The sequence below is a fragment of the Sminthopsis crassicaudata genome, chromosome 1 (genome assembly GCF_048593235.1).
Source record: "Sminthopsis crassicaudata isolate SCR6 chromosome 1, ASM4859323v1, whole genome shotgun sequence".
In the NCBI taxonomy this organism is placed as follows: domain Eukaryota; kingdom Metazoa; phylum Chordata; class Mammalia; order Dasyuromorphia; family Dasyuridae; genus Sminthopsis; species Sminthopsis crassicaudata.
This window is the reverse complement of record NC_133617.1, coordinates 92,724,976-92,747,531: the sequence shown is the minus strand read 5'-3', so window position 1 is coordinate 92,747,531 and position 22,556 is coordinate 92,724,976. Positions and strand designations below refer to the sequence as shown.

Here is a 22,556-nt window from a genome sequence, read left to right as displayed (position 1 = left end):
GAATGCATTTCCTTAATGTAATTCCCTGGTGATATCATAAACTACCCATTCCAGCACCCAGCACATAGGAGGCACATAAATAAATGCTTATTGATTTGATTTAACTAGCATAATGAGCCTTTGCACAAGGGATCCTATTAATCCTTTTTAATGAAGAACCAAGTTATGAATCATACCTAAACTTTTAGATTGTCCTCCTCAGTACTACATATTGAGGATATAATGAACCATTGAGTGAAAGAAAAAGGCTGACTTCTTTTAAAGGTTCCAAGGACAAAATCTGGTTTGTACACAGAGCTTCAGCTCTTTCATGGAAAGAACATCTAGGGACTCAGTGGAGGGAATGAAGGAATGATCTTAGACAAGAGACTTAATCTAACTGCCTCAATTTTCTTATCTATAAAAATAATGAAACCTACCTCCGTAGGCTGTTATGAGTATCAAATGAGATAATAATTATAAAGCATTTTGCATACCTCAAAGCATTATGTGTGTGTATGTGTGTGTGTGTGTGTGTGTGTGTGTGTGTGTGTGTGTGTCTATATATTCTGTATATGCTGGCTACTAAGAGTAATTCTGGACCACAGATAGCTCTAATACTCTATGTTCTAATATTCTTTCCAACTTTAACTTTCTGTGCTCTTCTTTCTAATACACTATGCTTTGATATTCTATGTTCTATAATCTTTCCCAGATTAAAGATTCTATGTTGTAACATTCTACATTCCAAAGCAAAAATATATAAGCTTTTTGAAAGTAGGGAGAGTTTCATGTCTATTTCGGTATCAGTGCTCTCTACATAGTAAATGCTTTAAAAATGCTTGACCAATTGAGTTGAATTGATATTCCCTCTAGTTCTAGCACAGTGTGTTCTAATAGTGGCACTGTATTTCATAAACCATTCTTTCCTCCCATGTTATGCCTTGATTCACCATTTGAAGCACTGCTGGAGGAATTGTATACTAGCTAATGTTAGATTTTCTTGTTTGTTTGGCTGTTTCTTTATTCTGTTTTTTTTTCCTGTCTTTCTTATGCTTGGCAAGAATAAACAGCAAAGTGAACATAAGTCAGATGATATATGGGAAAATGAGAAAATAGGAATGAAAAACTGCTGAGCTATTGAATAGCAAACCTTAAGAGGAACTTGCTTATTTTCAATATCTTTATTTCCCTAAACAGAAATAGAAAATCTACACTCAGAAAGGAAATCCCAGAGGACCTTGCAAAACATGAAAGAGAATTGCTTACTTATTTTCTTTCTTCTTTTTTTTCACTTTGCTTTGGTCAGTTTTGTTTGCTATACTATTGAGAAAGAGACTTTTAAGTTTGCTTTTTCACTATTAGGGTAAACTTAGCATCATGTTTGGGGTAAGGAAGTCTTTGGAAGGGCAATAGAAAACAGGAAGGAATAGAATGAAAGGAGATTTAATTTAATCTTAATCTAATTCAAATGATCAATTTGAACTTTCATCTCATATTTACAAGATTAAATGAAAAGTTAGAAGCTGAAAGGAAGCTTAGAAATTATTTAGTCCTATTTTTACTTGAAATTCTGTGCAGCAAACTCATGCACAACATGCACTACTTTTTTTTTCAGGTAGCATTTGGGCCTCTGGCTCCAATCTGACTAGTTCCAGTGAGGGGGAACTCATTACCTAATGAGGCAGCCTTTTTATTTTGCATAAAGCACTTATTATGAAGTTCTTTATGTTGACCTGACACATGTCTTCCTTTAACTTCCCCTCCTCTGCTTTTGCTCCTAATTCTACCCTTTAAGGCCAACAAGAACAAATCTTATCTATTTTTCCACATGAAAACCTTTCAAAAGTTTGGAAACTGACATCATATTTGTGTTAAGTCTTTTCTTTCTCAGGGTAAATATTCTTGGCTATTCAACTGATTTTCTTATGGCATGACTTCATGTCCTTTGCCATATGGCTTTTAATTAACTCTTTGTTACTACCTTATTGTGTGAGCTCAGGGAAGCTTTTTTACTCTGTGGTCCTTAGTTTTCTCATTATTAAATAAGGGAATTGGACAAGATCTGGGTTCCTAATCCGAGGTTCGTAAACTCCAAAAGTTTCTGTGGATAGATTTCAGGGAGTCTGACTAATCTTGAACTGAATTTTAATTTTTTTTAATTTAAAAAAAAAAAAGCAAACAAAACTTTTATTTATGGAAAGGCTCCTCAGAAGCTCACTGTTTGCAAGATTCCAAAGGAAATGGAGAAAGAGAGGGGGAAAATGGTATTAGACTGCTTACCAAATTGAAGGTCTACAGAGCTTTTGTGCTGACCTCCTTGCCTGGACCAGTGACATGCAAAGAAATTGAATTGCTTCCATTTGAATTGTCTTAGGACGATTCTGGAGATCACCTGGCTAGATAAAGTCCTGGTCACAGAGGTCCTTTCTTGAGTGAAACTGCCAAGCATTCAAACTACCACAGAGAATACAATTCCAATGGGTTAATCATGTTATTCGAATGACAAATGTAAGTTTGCCTATATGACTGTTTTACAGAGAACAAGACAGGTGCTCAAAGGTAGTCAGAAGAAGCAATACAAGTTCGCTGTCAAAATCTCTCTGGAACTTTGGAATTGATTGCAAAACATAGGAAACACTGGCAAAGTACCATCCAGCATGATGTACCCACATTAAAGAAGGGTATGTACTCTATGAGTGAAGCAGAGTTGTAGCAGCTCAAGAAACGTGAGAGGTGCAAATTTAGACAAAATTAGACTACAAATGTTCATAAACACTATTTTTGCCAAACCTGTGGTAGACCCTACAAAAGTTTATATTGGTCTGATATCAGATGTACAGTATCAACATAGTGATCTGTTTTGGTCCTTTGCAAAAATGAAGGACAGCAGTGAACCGACCAATCACAGGTTTCATCGGACTGCCAAAAGGCAGATCCTGAGACTTTATATTTCCCTTGTTCCAAAGAGAACAATGGGTATAAATTACCAATTGACATATTTAGACTTTATGTGAGGAAAATATTTCAAATAAACTATACCAAAGTGGGAATGTGTCACTGTATTAATATTGTAGCTTATTCTTTTCTGCCCTGACTACCTCCCTCTTCCAGTCAGTATAATTATGTAAGTTTATAAGAGTGGCAATAACAGGAAGTAAAATTGCAAGAGCTAACATTGAAGTCATATACAAAGTCTCCCAAAGATCAAAGGAGCATAATTTATAAGTGATATTCTGTCTTAACCAAAAGACACATCTTAGTAATATGTAGAGTCAGGAAAATTTATCTAGATTCTGCTATCAAGGTTTTGGATCTTATGATACACAAATCTCAGACAAGTTCAATAAATTTGCATAATACCAAAAGAGAGGGATAATTTTGAGATGATGTGAACACGTGAACTCTGAAATAATTTGGGTATGTTAATGAACTAATCCCAAAGTGGCCCAGTTAAGAGTCAGTCTATTTTCCCCAAAGACCATGGAAAATGAGACCTCAAACTCCTGACCCTTCAAGCACTCTAGCCTCTGCATTTGCCATGCTGCCAAATGCTCCCAACTTTAATTCATGATTACACGAGTGATTATTGGTGCCTTTTTTCTTTCCATCCCTTAAGCCCATCAGTAGTGTAGACATATTTAGGAGATGATGTCTATCACCATTCTATTCTGTGTTCCCACGCCAGCTGCCTCGGGATTTCCTTTGCTGTTTGTCTCTGTTTTTATGGACTTATTGCCCCATACTCTCTGTGCTTAATTAAAATGTGATTGCTGCTACATTTTCCACTGCCAGTTTTGGTCTTCCTCACTGAGTAACAAAAGAACTAGGCGTGTCTTCCCCAAATTCATAATTTCATAGATTAAAAATCAATTCAGCGACCTCAGGAGATGTTAATAATTACTATTTGAATATTTATTTAAATTTTACATTATTCTCCATATGTCAATTTGCTTTAATCTCAAAACCCTGCTACTGGAAGGAAGATACTGCAGGTTATATTCTTCACATTGTATAGAAGAGTACTGATTTGTCCATGGTTACCTAGCTATCATATATCACGGACAGGCTATGAAGTCAGGTCTTCCTAACTCCAAATGTAACAAGAGTGGGCAATATCAAATGAATAATAAAGCACGATGTGGTCCATAAAACATATGAGGCATGTTAAGGCTGAGTTGTTCCTAGTGAGAAAAGTTCCCAGTACAAAAGGTTTTGTTTATTTGGGGGGAGAGGGATATATAGAAGGAAGAAAGGAGGGCCAAAAAGGGATAGAGCTGCTACTGGAGTGGATAGGACCTTGGGAGAAGTCATAATTGTCAATTTTTGTTTTTCTTATTTTTTGTGTGAAGAGCAATGGCCTTTGATTGGGAAAGGATAGAACAAAAATGGACAATAGGGAATTCATGCTCAATATAAATAAAGGTGATCTCTCTACCCTTGATGGATCCAAGTCACCTGACTCAGATGATCTGAATCTTTGATAATGAAAGAATCTATTAGATAAGATTGCTGAGTTACTTTCACTGATATTTGAAAAATCATGTAGAATGAAAAAGGAATATAGATCTGGAAGTCAACAAATGTTACCCTAGTATTCAAAAAAGGGGGAAAAAACCCCCACTATCTGCAAATTATATAATGAAAAATAGACTTCAATTTCTGGGAAAGTATAGGATGTTTTATTCTGAAAGTGGTTCATGATTAAAAAGTCCCTCTTAAACAAAAGCAATTAATTGCTTTAAACTATCTATCTAATTATATATCTATTTGGTTATTAGAATTGTTGTAGAGGTCTTAATACTTCTTTTCATGAAGAATTTGATACTTTTTTGGTGGAAAATATGGATTAAAAATGGAATAAAAACTCTTATAATTAAATGGGTTTGGAATTGTTTGGATGGACATAGTAAAAGAGTGGTCAGTCTCAGGATTGGAAGATGTTTCAGAAAACACCGAGGTGTTTTCATACATAGGTGAACAAGAGTCCCTTCAACTATATAAATTATCATTCTGTCATAGAAGTCTTAAGACAAAAGGCAACATGGCCTAGTATATGGAGTGCTTGGAGCCAGAAAAACCTAATTTTACATTCGATTCAGGGAACGTGATGGCTATGTAACCAGCAAAGTACAATAATTCTAATCTCTTTTCTAAGTAACAGCTCTTCAAATACTTGGTGACAGCTTTCCCCTCACTCTTGTTCTTTCCATGCTAAACACCCTGATCAGCATATATCATGAACTTGATTCTTCACTATTTTGGTTACTCTCATTCATATGCTCAGTGGCATTTTAATGTTCTTCTTAAAATGTGAAACTCAGAGCCAATCAAAGTCGTCCAAATGTATTTTAATCAGAGCAAAATAAAGTGGGACTATCACTAATCCAGTTCTGGACACTATTCTCTAAATACACCCTACTTTCTCATTAACTGTTTCTGGCCTCTATATTACATGGCTAATCTGCTTTGAACTTGTGGTTCAGGAAAACCTCCCATAAGGCCTTAAATAAAGACCTCAAGTAGAAGTATTCTCTTGCCTATTTTCCACTTCTTCCTTTTTGATCCCCGATGTACTTAATGACATACTAACTTAGCATCATAGGAATTGGAGCTGAGACCTACTTTAAAGTTCTTTTCATTCAACCCTGTCAGTTCTGCAGATGTAGCACTGAAACCCAGGGAGATGAAGTGATTTGTCTAGCAAAAGCAGGTCATTAGTATTAGAGCCTGAATTTGAACCTGTTCCAAAGCCATTCGGTCTAGGTACTGCCAGTTTATCACCACTATATCCCCAATTCTGAACTCACTGCTCCTTACTTTTCAAACATAGAATAAATGTTTTCTGTATCAAATTGAGCAGAAAGAAGGAAAGAGCCTCCTAGTCAAGCCTTCTGCTTCCAAAACAGATGTAATTAAACAAAAATAAAAACAAACCTCTGGGGAGGATTTATCCCAGATAATTTTTCCTCCTCTTTTTCCTTTTATCTCCCTCCTTTCCCACAACAACCTATCCAATATCAGCAGCCCATATTGAGGATTTCCTTTCAGTTTTAATAAGGAAAGCAATATGAAATAGTTTCCTGTGAGGGGCTTCTTCCATCAATTATGTTAACATACATGATGATCATTTTTATAAGAGAATAAATTATTCTGGCTATTTTTTAGGAGATCAAAAAAGAGCAATGTCAAGAGATGCAGTCAGAGAAGCACTTTATTAGGGCATGCACTTCTGTGAAGCAATCAGGCATTTAGATGGAATATTAAGTATCAGGGGAGACAGCAGGTAGCACATGAGAAAATTAATTCCCTTTCCCTCCCAAGTCTTTGACATCTATTTTGGCCTAAGATCCACTGCTGACCTCTGGATAATGTAACAACATGGCACAGAGTCATGGAGCATGGAATATATTTTATTTTAATTTTCTTTTTAAAAATCTAGTGAGGAAACTCTGTTTTTCATTTAGATATCTTGTTCTCACTTGAACTAGGAAATGCCTTCTTCAAAATTATTGAAGTAAGCAGACTCATAAAATGATATAGCTGGAAGGGACCTTACAACACAAATTGTGAGAACGTAGAATGTTTGAGCTAAAACATAGAAGGGCAGAAATAGAAGAGATCTGAAAGATTATTTAGTCCTTGCAAGTGAAGAAACTGAGATCTGAAGAGATGAAATGGTTATATTCTGGAATGAATTGAAACAATGAAAGAGAAAAATAGTCCCCCTGTTTGAGGAGCTTACATTTTAATGGGAGAAGAAAACACCTAAAAGGGAATAAAAAAGTAGGACATTCAATTTCATTTCAAATCCACACCTCCCAGCCTCGAGCCCCTTACTCTCTATTCCAGTAGGTTGCCTATGGTGAATTCCTTTAGGCATTGGGCTGAATGATGACTTGAAGGGAAAGAACATAGAGAACAGAGAGTCCAATTAGAACGCTACTGTGGATCTCTTTCTGCCTATCTGGCCATTCCTTCTCAGTTTTCTTTGATAGCTTTTTGTCCAGGTCATGTCACAATTTAGGTGGCTTAGTGAAGTCCTTATTCTAACTACCCCAACTCTGCTGTACCCAGTCTCTCAATTCTACTCTTATAAGGTCTCTCATGTGTGCATTTGCTCTCTCTGACCCTGCTAGGTTACTCTTATCACATCATTCCAGGATTGATCGCATTAGTCTGCTGGTTGATCTCTCAGTCTCACTCAGGTCTTCTCTTCTCACTGCAATCCATCTTCCACTCAGCTGCTAAAATGGTCTTTCTAAAATTCAGGTTTGACTAGGTCTTGACCACTGCTTGTGGCTTCGTTTTCAATCTAGGATTAAATGTAAAATCCTCTGTTTAGGTTTTAAAGTCTTTCATAATCTGGCTCCTCATCTTCTCATCTTCTCATCCCTTACTTCTCTCCTTGTGATCTGTAATCCAGCAATGATTTATTTGCTATTCTTTCATTTTTTCTGGTGGTTCATCTGTTTCAGTCATATTTGATTCATCATGACCCCCATCTGGATATTTCTTGGCAAAGATATAGGAATGGCTGGCCATTTCCTTTACTAACTCATTTTGCAGATGAGAAAACTGAGGCAAGCAGGGTTAAATAATCTGCCCAAGGTCATGGCTAATAAGTGTTGGAGGCCAGATTTTAACTCAGTAAGATTCTTGACTCAAGGACCAGCAGCACTCTGTGCATTATAGCTCTACCTAGTTGTCCTACTTTTTTTTTTTTTTTTTTTTTGCAGAAGACACTTCAACTCTTCACTTCATGCATTTGCAATGCTCACCATACCTGAATTCTCTCCCTCCTTAGTTCCCCCAAAAAACTGGTTTCCTTTGAGACTTAGCTAAAATTCCACTTTTTGAAAGGCATCTTTCCTTGTCCTTTTAAATGATAGTATTTTTCCTTTATATGATATCCAATTTATCCTGTGAATATCTTGTTTATACACAATTGTTTGCATGTTACCTCCCCCATTAGACTGAATTCCTTGGATTAAAAGGCAACTTCTGACCATTTAAAAAAAATTCTCAGCACTTACCATAATAGCTTGCATATACTGGGCTCTTAATAAATGCTTGTTGACTTGATAAGACTTGAGCAATGAGGGACTTTTCAAGAGCAAGAATTGGGAGGATGTGATGGCTGAACAAACGGAGAAAGCAAATAGAAAGGAACTATTGCATCAATTTTGGCTTCATCTGCAATTTGTTTTGGGCTGTCAATAAAGAGTATAAATCTTTAACTTTAAGGCATTAAATTTTGAGAATGCTGACAACTACAGCAGATGAAAACATTAAGTTTACAAGAATATTTAGTTAAAAATGGAAATAAAGATTTGTTCTACTTGGATGGCTTCCTTTTTCTCTCTCTTTAACCTCCCAGTTCCTAATGAACTGGAAGTATACTTCATGCTGCTTGCTTAAGGTGTAGCCAGTGATACTTTTCCCTAGCGAAAACTTCCCTGGATGTAACTATGGGTTGGGGTGTTTTATCTAATCTTTCTATGGAAAATCTTGTGTGAGAAATAATTCTCTACTACCATCTCCCAAAGAGTCCAGAGGGAAGAGTAACAGACCAGGTGCCATCTCAGTGGAGGCAGAAGGAATCACAATGGTCAGCTTTGGCTTCCTCCTTCACTCCTCTCCAACCCACTCTTGATACTTGGACTTCACCAGCCTTCTTATCCTAGGGAATATCTATTCCTCTGTGATCCTTTCCTAGAAGATGTCTCTTTACCTGTGGCGTTTTTACTCAATACCTTTAGACTCCTCCTCTGATGGTTGAGTTCCTTTTAAAAAATTTGATTTTAACAAACTGCCCATGTCAGCTATACTCATTCGTGTGCTCTTGGATTGACTCTGTCCCACATTTCTCTATCTTGCCCCTGCACAGTACTTTCTCTCCATACTCCTCCTACTTTTTAATTCCCTTTTAGGTTTTCTTCTCCCATTAAAATGTTAGCTCCTAGAAGAGAGGGACTATTTTTCTCTTTCATTGTATTTATATTCCCAAACCTCAACAGAGTACCCAGATTATAGTAAGTACTTAATAAATTCTTGTGGACTTGACTCATTTTTGAGCATGAACTTATTTTCAACTCCCAATTATACTTCTTATATAGTAGGCCCTTAATAAATGCTTATTGTATTTATTATATTATTAAATGGTCTTATCACCTATATTTTCCCAAACTACTCTATGCATCTCCCAGGTTGTTTTGCTCTAAGTTCCAGACTAAATATTCTGGGTTCTTCTTCCCATTTCAAAAACAAGAGGAGCAACATTGATTGCATTCATTCTTATAAAGAATACTGTTAGTGTATGTAACTCCAGCATTGAGTACTATGGGAATCTCAGTTCAGTAAAGGGAAGTATTATAGTCAATAATGATAATGGCTAACATTTATATAGTACTTAATATGTGTTAGGCACTTTCTCAGGTGCTTTATAATTATATCTGAGCCTCACAGTAACTCTGGGAGGGGTATGTGCTATTATTATTACCCCCATTTTACATTTGAGGAAACTGGGACAAACAGGTTAAATGAGCTAGTAAGAACACAGAGCTAGTAAGTAGCTGAGGGTGGATTTGAATTCAGGTCTCTTTGAATTCAGACTTGTTCTGTATAGACACTGTCACCTAGCTGTCCCTCTTTTTATAGAGGACACTATTGTTTCCTTATATTTCAATAGGAGAATAGGTCATTAGGGACAAATTCCAACAATTGTTTCTTTCCCATTTCTCTCTTGTTTTGTTGCCTAAATTTTAATCTATATTTGATGTCACGGAGTCTCTTCTTACTATCAAACTGGATGTCTATAAATAATAATGAGCTCCACAAAAATTTCCAGAAAACATAATTCCTAAATGGAAGGTAGAGCCAGATGTACCTGAATTATACCTGAATTCAGCATTTTGGGAACAGGGAACCACACAATATGAGGAAGGGGATAAGAAGGAAGAGCTGAAAGGAATTGGGAGGGGAGAGAGAAAGTGAATGCAGGAAAGGATAAAAAAAAGAAGTAAACCAGGGTTAAGTGACTTTGAAGAAGGGGAGAGATTTGGGGAAGAGAACAATGAAGAGGAGGAGGAAAAAGAAAAGCAAAGATAGGGAAGGTTCTCCTTCATTCCATTGTACTGGACAGATCAGAAGTTGAGTCTTGTGCTGTCCAGGATTTCAAAGAGAGTATATCAAACAGAGTCAGAAGCAGAACCAAAAACTATTTATTAAATGCCTATGATGTGCCAAGTGGGCAGCTAGGTGGTAGAGCACTGGGCTTAGAATGAGTTAAATTTGTATTCATGAATCCACACCCAGTTTTAGACAGCTGAGTGATTCTGGACAAGTCACTTAACCCTGTTCGCTTCAGTTCTTCATCTATAAAATGAAATAGAGAAGGAAATGGGGAGCCATTCTAGCATCTTTGCCCAAAACAACAAAGCCAAATGAGGTCATGAAGAGTCAGACACTGCTAAAAGAAGTGCACAACAAATGTGCCAGGCACTATACTAAGGCACTACACTACGGACTTCAGATATGAAAAAATTATGACATTCTGCCCTTAAGGGTCCACAACATCACAGGGAAGGAAGGTTACCTGGGCTGGAGCCTGATGAAGTTCAGCATCTGGAGAGGGAAATGTTCTAAGGAAGTAGGAATTTCAGGTCTGATGTCATCTTGCAGAAAGATGATTTTCTGGAGATCATGAATTCCACATCTGAATCTAATTGGTGATGATATGTCTTGCAGATTAAGCCAAGAGCTGTGTGCCTGACTACATTAGTGAGCCCAAATCTCCTGTAATTTTGAAAGAAAATCAAGCATCTGATTTGATAAAAGGACTTTATGGGGAGGAGATGGGTCTAACTGGAGACAGCTGGAACCAGACTCAGGCTAGACTTTTGGACTGAAGCAGCGATGGTAGCGGTGGATAATTTTTCATTGCAGCACTTAGCACACAGCCTGGCACAGGCACTTCATAGGCACAGGCACAAGTACTTAATAAAATGCTTCTCTGAATTTGTCATCTTCTCCCACAGCCCCAGCCCTGCCTCCTTCTACCATTTTCTGATCTGCCCCCATTGCTGGTGCACCTTCTGACTTGACCTCCAGTGATACAGACCTGGAGAAGCTATGGAATGTTTGTCCTGGGGCCAGGCTGTCCTGATTGGTAAGAACTTGCTATATTTGGCTGGCCCCCTGTTCCAGCATGGTCTTTCATGCTAGCAATTTTTTTCTACCTTATTCCTTCTTCTCTCTTCTTCTTCTTCTTTTCCTTCTCCTAGTCTTCTTATCCCCCTGCTCTTCTCCTCCTCCTCTTCCTCATCTCCTCCCTCCTCTTCTTCCTTCCTCCTTTCTTTTTTCCTCCTCTTCCTTCTCCTCCTTCTCCTTCTCTTTCTCCTCCTTCTCCTTATCGAATTAATACCACATTTGTTTCTGTAAATATGCTTGAATTGACTGCTCTATTGATCCATTCACTATCCCAGTGATTTCTAAGGTGAAATTATTCTTTCTTAATCCAAATCCCTCTAAATGTTACCTCCCATTAGAATTTAAGTTGCTTAAGATTATGAACTGTCTAGCTTTTGTATTTGTATAAAGTGATTAGAGCAGTGTATAGAAAATATAATTCATTTTATAATTTTTATATTCATAAATTCATGTATCAAAGTATAAAAAATCAGGAAAATAAATTGGATATTTGTTAATTGACTATCTACTAATTAGATATCACCAATAAATACTAAGCGGAATGAATTAAGTGTATTTAACCATCATGGGATAATAATTTTGCAGATGGAAGGAACTTTTCCTTTCAGTCCAAACCCTTCTTTAAAAAAATAAGGTAATGAGGCCCAGAAAAGGGAGATTATTTTTTCCAGGTCACAAAAGTAGTTAAATATAGAAAAAACAAGATTTGAATGCATGTCTTTGATCCAGGCCATTCTCTCTTATAATCTCCAGTCTTAAATGATGGTGGAATAGTCTCCAAAAGAATAGTACATGCTTTATTGATCCTATGCCGAGGAGAAAAAAATTTGAAGAAGTCATTTGGCCTAGCTTCCTGCTTTTATATTCCCCCTAGTATGAATAGCATGTAACATTTCTTTTTTTCTTTCTTTTTTCCCTCTGAGGCAATTGGGGTTGTGATTTGCCCAGGGTCCCACAGCTAGGAAGCCTTAAGGGTCTGAAGCTAAATTTGAACTCAGGTCTTCCTGGCTTCAGGGCTGGTGCTCTAACCACTGGTCCACTAGAGGAAGCATTTGTATGTGTGAGTAAGATGTGTCCCCCAGGAAGCAGTGATGATTGCTCCAGGGCAGAAGCACATGGATGCATATGTGCATCCCCAAACTCTCTGTGCACAAGTCACTGCTTAGAGCTCTGGGAGTGCATTCATTTTCCCCAGGGATGGTAACAGCTGGGCCATTGACAGACTTCATGCAAAAAGCATATAGCAGAAGCTGACAAGTGCATTATCATCCAGCTCAAGAGAGAAGCTCATGGCTGATGTTTTTGGAACTTAATCTTCTGGTTATAGGAGGGGATTTTTGAGTTCTGAGATAGTGTGATACATGCATCTAGCTTCCTCTTTAGAAAAGGGAGATTTACTGGGCAGTACTAGCTTTGGAAATTGCTCTGTGAGCCACCTTAGTTTCCAAAGATCTTAACTTTGATAGTTAGGGGATCAGATAACCTACATTAAATAACTTAACTTGGGGTTCTCAAACCTCTGAGGGACCTTTGCATAGATTTCAGGATGAGAATATAATTATATATTCACTAACCTCTGAATTCCATTAATCATTTTCTTCATTATGAATGCAGGTAACACATGAAAGCATTACTAGGGCTTCACCCCACTGCCCAGGGATTTTGTGATACAAATGTGGCTTCATGGTCTAGAAGAAGGGGATTTCCCAGGCAGCATTTCCTCTTGAAGGAAGAAAAGAATTACTCACCTGATTCCTGTGGCTGGAAGAGCAGTGAAGAGATACTGTGTCATAGGGAAACAAGGGTCTGGTTCTTCCCAAATCGGAGAGAAGATTGGAGAGTTCAGTTCTGGCAGGAAGGGGTGCTACATATTGAGAAAATCCACTGTGCGCTTGCCTTTAGGACAAGAGATGCAAGTTGTGAACTATTTCAATATTGTTGTTCAGCTGTTTATAGCCCACTGTGAAATTTTCACACTTTCTGCATTGTCTGTGGAGAGAAAAATGAGCTGTATTATGCATGTATTAAATGGAGGATTGATAAGAAACTGACTATGCTGTTATCTACGTTGAAAAAAACATAGAGGTGAACTATTCAAAGATTTTTAAAAAATATATTTTGTTTCCTTAAAAGTTTCTCAAATAAATGTAAAATAAATTTCAGCAACCATTTCTGAAATTTTTAATTTTGAAATTCTCTAATTTGCCTCTTCTGTCTTCTTGAGAAGACACTTCGGATTTTTAGATTACATATGTGTTCATGTAAAACATTTCCATATTAACCTTCCCCTAAAAGAAAATGCAAATAAAATCAAATAATGTTAAAAAGTATCTTTCAATTTGTATCCAGAGTACACCAAAGATCTGTCTAGAAGTGTATAACACTTTTTCACCAATAGTCCTTTAGAATTTTCTTAGTCCATTGTCTTAATCCGAGTAGTCAAGATTTTCAGTTGATAATCTTTGCAATATTCTGTTACCATGGGTAATGTTTTCCTGGTTCTACTCATTTTACTTTGTATAAGTTCACATAGATTTTTTTGAAACCACCCTAATTCATCATTTCTAATAGTATCCCATTACAAGGATGTGTCACAATTTTCTAGCCATTCCCCAATACTGCATACCGCAGCCAATACGTAGAGGCCACCATTTTTACTTGAGTTTGACAACAGATATCTAATCCAATCTCCTGTGCAATGAATTTCCAATTACCATGTTCAAGGTCTGGGAAACCCTTTCCATTCAGCAGTTCCTTAACTAAAGTTTATACAGATTATATTGATAAATTGGGGCTGATAAACAGCCCCTTGATTTACAATTCTTTGTCACCACAAAAAAAGCTGTAATAAACATTTTCTGCACACAAAGGTTTTCCTTTCCCCCTTTTCTTTTAACTCTTTGAGATATGGACCTAGTATTGGTGTTTGTGAGTCAAAGGGTATACACAGTTTTATAGCCTTTTGGTCACAGTTCCTAATTATTCTCCAGAATGGTTTTACTAGTTTACAATCCTACCAATAGCGGCATTAGTGTCCCAATTTTTCCATGTTCCCTTAAGAATTTGTCATTTTTCTTTTCTCCCAATATTAATCAATTGATTGGTGTGATGCGATATATGTGTGGATATGTGTTTTTGTGCTTATGTGTATTTATATCTGGGTGTTCCAACTCAGAGAGGCTAGACTAAATGACTTTGCAGGTCCTTTCTAACTCGGAGATTCTATGATCCAATTCAGTTCAGATTAATTAAAAACTATTTATTGCAATCCTTCTATGTGTATTCCTATGACTGATTTAGGTTTGATAGGAGAAAAACAAGAATTCCCAGAAGATGAATGTCTTACTTTGGAACCTTGGGGGGAACTTTGGGGACTCTCCAAGGGAAGGCTGAATGATCCATCATTAGCTGAAGATGTTTAAAAAGGATTTGGGAGTTATCTTTAGATTGGACTAGTGAATTGGGTTTGGTTGAACTGGGGACTTGAAGAGACTCTCCCTTTCCTTTCCAAACCCCAAATTTGGTAGCAAATCCTTGAGAACGAAATTCTTTTTGTGTTAAGTCTGTAGGTACACTAAGACTTAATGATGCAGAAATTTACAAGCCTAAACCAAGGATATTGTGGGGATTATTTCAGCTGGTCTTTCATCTCTAAGGGAAAGGAAAATGCCTCCTGATAGAACTTGAAGGGTTTCCACTTGGAGGGGGGTAGTGTGTGATCTCTCAGCAGTCTCTGTCTTATAGGTTCTGATGCTACTGATCACTTTGTGGTAAATAACAGCAACTGGGATGCGAATCCTCGTAATTTGACACAGCTTGAAGTAGCTTATTTCTTTTTTTCATTTTTAAAATCTTTTCCTATGGAGTTTGCCCCAAAAGTCTTAGGGCAGTTTTAAATTCCTGAAGCATAAAACTGCACTAAGACTTTTGGGACACAGCACACATTATTTTCCCTGCTTCCAAGATCTTGAACACTCAGAGTTCAAGGATTAAGGAGTAAATTTTAGCAATTCTTGCACCAGGATTTGTCAAAGGACATTCCTAGTCATTCAGGTCCAGGACTGTTGCAAAGAAAATTGTCTTTTAGATCAGCCCTGTTTGTGAACTTAAAGCTATTATTGCCTGACTGCTCAGTTGGAGCCACGGGAGATTAGATGGTCATTGAGCCACAGGACAATAGAAAGAAACAATAGTACAAAGAATGCATTTCCCTAAATGATTTTTCCCTACTGAGTATAATATACAAATAGTAAATCATAAATATGTACAGAAAATTTATTAGTATAATACTTAGCAGGGAATCACATCTACTTTTAGTAATCTAAAAACTGCTAGTGGACTGAGAGCAGTTATCAGTTTGCTTTAGTATTTTAGAATGACAAATTAGCAGAAAGAAAAAGAAGTCATCAAGGAGACAAATCAAGAGAGCACAAGGAGTATTCCCCACTGTCTTTTTAGGATGGGAAGGAACCTTGCTCTTAATGTAATTTAGCAAAAGAAAAAAGGCACTTATTAAGCAGAGACAGAAACAGACAAAGAAATGAGAGAGGAGTCATTGAATTATAAAAATGAGGATAATGCAAGTATATGTTCTAAAGAATATTCCCTGCTTGGGATGTTGTTGTGGAGGATATCTTTATCTACTCCTTTTAGTGATTGTCTTAGAAAAGCAGAACAACCATTGAGAGCTATTCCCCCGAGCTGATTACTTTAAGAGCATGAAAATTGTTCTCTAACTCTCCTTAAGGTGATTAATTTAAACAACTGAAAAAAGAGCGAAATACAAGAAAGCTACAATGGGCATTATTCAAAGTATTGGATGAGTAGGAAAGAAAGAAGGGTATTTCCAAGAACAGATCAGACATAGTTTTGTTCTGGAGGAAAATGGGATAGAATATTTCTTTACTTGTTAAGAAGTAAAACGTAGCTTATTTTACTGTTTCCAAGCTGGAAAAGTAGAAGGATGGTATGGTTTGTAGAGAGCTAGACTGAAAGCCAGAAAACCTGTGACATGTATTGACCTGTGTGACTGTAGACAACTAAATCTTAACCCCTGGCCCTCCCCATTTCAATCCTCCCACTAACTCCTCATTTCTCTTTTCCAAATCTTTCCGAATGAATAGTTTACTTGGGTATTGAAATACATAGATACATGTGTAGGTAGATAGGTGGGTAGATAGGTATAGGTAAATAGAGATGGAGAGAGAGAGACACATAGACAAAAATTTACATTTATTTGCTTTCATAGCAACTGTTCTTTTCTACAGACTAAGATCTTGATTCCTTTGATCTTATTAGGATAAGTAGATAAGGAAAGGATAAGGATCCTTTTCAGCAAACATTTTGAAGATAATGAACTATATTATATAGAAATTTAACGATTTTTGAGGAAATTTTTGATATGATTTAAGCCATATAGCTGATTGCAGAACATGAGCACAGTGTATAAAATATGACTCCTCTATATACCTTCCAAAACTGTTGTTAGGGAAAAACTGAGATAACAATTGTTTGAAATCCCAAAGGCTGCAAAAATTCCAGTAATTATTACTGAAAGTAAGTAACTGAAAGTCACTTTGCAAGTTTTGATAATGCAAAAAATTATCTCTAATATCCTTTTCTTCTTGAAATAACAAGCAAAATACTAGCTCACATTTATTTAGCACTTAATTATTTATTTACAAAATGCTTTCCTCACAATCTTATGAGGAAAGGAGCACAAATACTATTCATCTAACTTTTCAGATGAGGGACCTAAAAATTATAAAGGTATAATGATTTCGGTGAAGTTGCACAACTAATAAGTGACAGAGATAAGACTTTAAGTCCAATCCTCAGATTCCTAGCCCACAGATTTTTTTTTTTCATTAGACCACACTATTTCATGGATACATATCAACAGTTTGAAAGAGGAATGAATAATACAAATGCCAAGTTCTCTTTGATTTGTTGTAAATAGAAAAAAAGAAAAAGGAAAAAAAATCCATTAGAAGGTGCTAATAAGACAGGTGCAATTTTGAGATGGTTTTGACAAGCTTACTGACAGATTTATACACACATTGTGTGGTATGCAAAAAGAGATGCAAAAGTTATAATACTATTATGAACTTTTATTCATGCACAAAATATGAACATTTTAGGAAGAATTTCAAATAATTAGAACTGTCCTCCAAATGATATGAGCCATAAACTAAAGCAATATTGATAATAATAATAACAATATTATTTTCATTAAGATAGAAGTGGCTTGCTATCTTATTATTTTTTGTTTGATATTCTGTAGACAAGTTAATTAAAGTAACCCTATTTTTTGTAATTAAATAAAAATATTAGGATGTAAGCTCATCTTATAGTTAGGTGGTATAGTTGATATTAACATTGCATCTAGAGTTAGGAAGATGAGTTTAAATCTGGGCTCAAACACATATTATCTGTGTGATGTATGGCAATTCTTTTAAACTATGTTTGCGCCTTTTGAAAGGTTCAATCTCATGTAAACCTTACACTAAGTATGGACAAACCTTTCAAAATAAAATAACCTTTTAAAATAACAGTATTCAGATAGTCTGAAGAAATCTTGATTGAGTTCTAAGAACTGTCTACAATTATTAAATTAGACAACCAGAATGATTCAAAAGGCTGGAAAAAGAATGTCATTGTTGTATATCTTAGATGAGCAAAAAATAAAACTGATCTATGACAGAGAAAGGTGACATCAAAAGAGTTATCAGCTCAACAGCCACATTGGAGCATAAGAAGATTGTATTTTGAAAAAAAGGTCCACTGTCTAAAACTTACCCTTTTTGTTCCTCTCTATTTATAGCCCCAATAGTAGCATCTGGAGCACCTAAGTGGGACTGTGATTAGAGTCCTGGACCGGAGTCAGGAAGACTCATCTTCTGGAATTCAAATCTGATTTCAGATACTTTCTAACTGTGTGAGCCTAGACAAGTAACTTAATCCTGTTTGCCTCAGTTTCTTAGATCAGTAAAATGATGTAGAGAAGGAAAGGGCAGACCATTTCACAGTCTTTGCCACAGAAATCCCAAATGGAGTCATGAAGGCACAACTGAATACAACAAATAATATATGCAGTTTCATTTTGCAAAAATTTCTAATAAGAATTTCTTTTCTGAATTTAGTCATTTCTGAATATCATTCAGATAACCTATGTTAAACAACCATCCTAGGTACTGTCCTAAGGTATTAGAAATAAGAAAAGGCAAAAAAAATGCCTCTGTTTTCAAGGATCTCATTTATGAAGAAATCAACACGTCAATAATTATGTAAAAATAAAATATATGCCAGATAAATTGATGAAAATATCAGATTAAGGAGGATGGTGGGAAAGGATTCTTGCAGATGTAATTTTAGTTGAAATTTAAAGCTAAGTTAAGGGAGCTAGGAGGTAGAGATGAGAAGGATGAACATTCCAGGCATGGAGGACTGTTGGTGAAAATTCTGAATCAAGAGATGGTTAGATAGAGATTAAAATGGTAGAATTAGTCAGAGAGAAAACCTTTGCTTAAATGCTAAGGATATATCTTAACTGGGACCTTTAAACTATTGTGACTGAACTTTTAATTGTTCATCTGAAATACAACTCCTCAAAAGAAATAAGATTGGAACATGTGAACTTAGCAGTAATGGCCCATAAAGTTTAAGCAAACGCAGTAGTAAAGGAGAAGTTAACATGGATTAATATTAAATTTAGAGGAAATAATAATTTGTTTCTGGGAGGAAGCTAATAATTCATGTGTAACTGTAAACCAATAATTATGTACCTTATCTTGCTCTGATATGTTCCAATTTTAAAAAGAGATCAGTTTCATTCACTTTACTTAATGTAATTATTGTCAACTTTTGGATGTTCGTGTGCTTTGACCCCAGAATAGTTTATTGATTGAGTTTTCAAAGATATTTTTTGCAATATGTGAATTATAGACTTTGTTATCCATTGGTCCATGAAAGATAGTAAGCTTCTGGCTATCTAGTTCTGTTGCTCTACATCCAAAAGGTGTTAAAATTTTGCACCTTTCAATGATGTTTCATAGTTTTTACTATTTCCACAAATAATCTGAACTGACCATTAAATCTGTACTCTAAAGAAGCTTTTTAAAATTTCTGTTGGTCATAACCCATACTAACATGAGCCTTTCTGTTTTTACAAACAAATTTACATAACTCAGTCTTTTATCAATTCTTCTTTACTGACATATTGTTAACTAAGTTAATGATGATATTTTGATGTAAATTCTTTGTATTCTACCCTTGGATATTTTCCATTTTATACTTCTTTTTTTAAGAGGCAAACGACTTTTGGTTACATTTTAAAAATCCAATGGAACATTGGAATTTACCTTTGATTTTTGCTATTGCTCCATGAAGTGATTCCTGCTTATTTTAAAAGTATTTTTAAACTTTTTAAAATTATGATATACTTTGAAGATGTCTACCAACCTCCTGGTAAGGAAGTGTTCATCTGTCTATAACTGCCTTTGGGCAAGGGATTCTGTGTTTTGCTAATATTGAAATAACTTTTCTTATGATGCTTTCCAAATGTGTTATAGTCCATTTTATATTTATGAAAATCTATATTGAGCTCATATTGCATTGATGTTAATTACTTTAGTGATGTACTTCTAATTATACTTTGATTTTAAAATAAAATAAAATTCTGGTTTCTCTTTGATAATTTCATGCTCATTGCATCTCATTTTGAGACCAAGATATTTATTACATCCATTGATTGACTTGAACATATGAATTCAGAATCAAAACCTCTAATATATATCTCCTTTTGCCATATATTAAGAATTTTATTAAGTTCAGTTTTATAAAGAATTAACAAGTTCAAATATTTTGATAGAAGAGGAGAAAAATAGATGAGATCAAAGAACTGTTTAATGTGATTCTCAACAAAGCCATAAAACTTGATGTTATCCATGTATAACAAGTGATTATTAAGTTTTGGTTTAATTTTGTCCTAATTTTGGAAGCCATACTGAATTCTGTTTAGGAGAAGTGATAGTAAATTTAAAGCTAGGCAGAACCACAATGGATTTAAGCTATGTCAATAATTTATAATCATGTTTTTTATGAATCACTTTAAATATTCGCATTGATGTGTTTTAAGTAATCAATCAAAAAACAATTAAGAAGTGCCTATTCTGTGTCAATAAGCATTTGGGATATTAAAAATTGCACACACAAAAAATTCCTGCCTTCAAGGACCTAAAGATGTTATGGGGAAGATAGTATGCAAACAAGTATATGCAAGTTATATTCAAGACAAAGTATCTGGATTTCAAATATTCCAGCATCATTCTCCCTATATTTGTCATTGATGTTCGGTTGATCAGTGGTTTCTGATTCTGTAATTCCATTTGGGGTTTTCTGGGCAATGATACTGGAGTGATTGGCCATTTGCTTCTTCAGATGAGAAAACCAAGGCAAACACCCACACAAATAGGGTTAAGTGATTTGCCCAGGATCATACAGTTAGTAGGTATCTGAGACAGGATTTAAACTCAGGTCTTCCTGATTCCAGGCCTTTCACTCTATGCATTGCCCCACTAACTGCCATCTCTTTCAAACCCTCTCAGACCATGAATAAGCCATGAGTATGGAACTGAGTCAAAGGCTCTGTGATAATAAAAAATTGTAACATAAATGCTGTGGCACTTTTAAGTGGCTTTTTAAAATTAGTTGTTCTTTATAACCTTAAATCTTGGGACATATTTTTACTTTTGTTTCTATATTGTTTTGTTATAAGCATTTGTAGACTTTTTTCTTAGTAACACAAGTGTCATGTATAGTGTGCATCTAATTAAAAGTTTTCTGGCATTCCCATCTTTTGTAAGTATATAAGTAATGCCTTTTGTTAAGAAAGACGAGGTCAGGTTTGTATTTGAAAGGAAGCTGAAGTAATTCATATGCCATAGTGAAGTAATTGAGCCAGTAATTATGGAATATATCTAGCCCTGCTATTTTCCAGTTTTGAAAAAAAAGCCAGAGTTTCTGTCACCTTTCTTGATATAATTGTTCTGTTATTATATTAATGGTGCACAAGCTTTTTGATCTCCCTCCCCCCAGTTTTTTTTTTTTTTTATTTCATTGTCCTGGGTTTCTTATAACCATTTAGACAACAATAAATCTACATCCTATTTCTTCAGAGGCTTTCTCTCTCCCAGTGCTCATAATATTCTCAACAAATAATAATCTAGTCTTCATATAAAAAACATCTTGTAATATAGGGATAAAAATAGTGCCTTCCTCTATAGAGTTTTTGAGAGAATCAACTGAAACAACGTATGACAAGTGATTTGCAAACCTTGAAGTACCCTATAAATGCTAGCTCTTTAGGAGCCTAGAATGAGCAGATCTATACCTAACAACTGTCTCCCCTCCACAATCTTAAAAAATCAGTGAAGATTGCAAAGAGGGAAATTGTTCTTGATTTAAGCTTAATGAAACCCAAAGTCTCTTAATTAATTAGAAACATTTAGAAGTCCATAAATTGCCAAAGGAGGTAGTAGTTTCTACAGTGAGTAGTTTCTATGTTGGAGGTAGTGTTCTGCCCTTCACTGGTGTTCTTTGGGTTTTGATTTAATTTTTATTCATTTATTCATTCATTCATCTATTTATTTATTTATTTATTTATTCATTCATTCATTCATTTTATTCATTTATTCATTCATTCATCTATTTATTTATTTATGCTGAGGCAATTGGGGTTAAGTGACTTGCCCAGGGTCACACAGCTAGGAAGTGTTAAATGTCTTAGGCTGGATTTGAACTTCAGGGCTGGTGCTCTACCCACTGCACCACCTAGCTACCCCTTGATACCTATTTTTAAGAGATTTTGTCAAAAATATGCTCTCTCGGATATGGAAGGTTGTTAAGCAGAAGCAAGAAAAATGATAATCTTTCCAGGTTCATGGATCTAGGAGGGCACCTGGCAGTTTTCTGCTTAAAGAATGTGGAAGTCTTTGCCTGAATTAGCAACAGTTGGGCTTAAAGAATACACACATATGCATTCATTGTGTATGTATATATGAATATTCATATATACACATATATATGTATATGCACATACAGTTAGGTGGAGAGTGGGTAGAGTGATAGGTCCAGAGTCAGGATGATTTGAGTTAAAAACCAGTCTCACTTACTAGCTGTGTGTCCTGGGTAAATTTAATCATATTTACCTCAATTTTCTCAACTGTAAAATGAACTGGAGAAGGAAATGCAAACCATTCCATTGTCTTTGCCAACAAAACCCCACATGTGGTGAGGAAGAATTGGATATGACAGAAATGGCTGAGCAACAACAACAAATTCATATACACACATATATGTGTATCTAC

At 35.6% G+C, this 22,556-nt stretch overlaps 1 long non-coding RNA gene across 1 annotated transcript in view; it reads left to right on the top strand.

Annotated features, from left to right (window-relative positions):
* LOC141540947 (uncharacterized) overlaps positions 1-13,505 on the top strand; it is a 53,221-nt gene extending 39,716 nt beyond the window's left edge. The window contains exons 2-3 of the long non-coding RNA XR_012481614.1: positions 11,019-11,149; positions 12,805-13,505. This is a non-coding gene — a long non-coding RNA (uncharacterized LOC141540947). The remainder of the gene's footprint in view (positions 1-11,018; positions 11,150-12,804) is intronic.
* The last annotated feature ends 9,051 nt before the right edge of the window (positions 13,506-22,556 follow it).